The sequence below is a fragment of the Octopus bimaculoides genome, chromosome 11 (assembly GCF_001194135.2).
Source record: "Octopus bimaculoides isolate UCB-OBI-ISO-001 chromosome 11, ASM119413v2, whole genome shotgun sequence".
NCBI classification, from domain to species: domain Eukaryota; kingdom Metazoa; phylum Mollusca; class Cephalopoda; order Octopoda; family Octopodidae; genus Octopus; species Octopus bimaculoides.
Genome location: NC_068991.1, coordinates 31420297 through 31421299, shown reverse-complemented (window position 1 = coordinate 31421299; position 1003 = coordinate 31420297).

Here is a 1003-nt window from a genome sequence, read left to right as displayed (position 1 = left end):
TATATATATATATATATATATATATATATATATATATATATACACACACACACATACTAGATACAAATTTCATAAACTACAAAATATAAATATCCACACTGCCACACTTGAAAACTATCTGTTATAATTATTTATCACAATTTGAATGTACGTGGAAGTATTTAGAGTTACCAAACTTATTTCTGCAAATGTGCTAAACACTGATGCTGTTCATAGTTTAATCAATAAGCGTAGGAGCGAGGTAAATGCAGTAAAAATAGTGGGCATCAGTGGGGCCCCATTTAAGCGGTTCTTCAGAAATTGAACATTCTTACGATACTCCCCGAGAGTTCACGGTATGAAATTCATTGTCATTGCTCCGATTTGGTCGTCAGTGCCATGTATTGAGTTTAAAATACAGTAAAAATAGTAGGACGGGAACTCAATAGGGCTCCACTTAGGCGGCCCTTAAAAAAAATAGACCACCTTAGGACATTCCCTAGGATTAGGAGAGTTACTGGTTTGAGTTTTGTTGTCCTTGCACCAATGGTCTAGGAGGAGTTAACAAAGATAAAAACGTAACCGACAGAGAAACATCACTCAAATTCATAATAGTATATATATATAAATATATATATATAAAATATAAATATATATATATTCTTTTATTCTTTTACTTGTTTCAATCATGTTAACTGCAGTCACGGTGGAGCACCGCCTTTAGTCGAACAGGACTTATTCTTTGTAAGTCTCGTCACTTTTGCCGAAACGCTAAGTTACGAGGACGTAAACACACCAGCATCAGTTGTCAAGAGATGGTGGTGGACAACCACACGCGCGCACAGACAGACAGACAGACAGACAGACAGACAGACAGACACACACACACACACACACACACACACACACACACACACATACGACGGGATTCCTTCAGTTTCCGTCTACCAAATTCACTCACAAGGCTTTGGTCGGCCCGAGGCTATAGTAGAAGACACTCGCCCAAGGTGAATGCGACTGAACC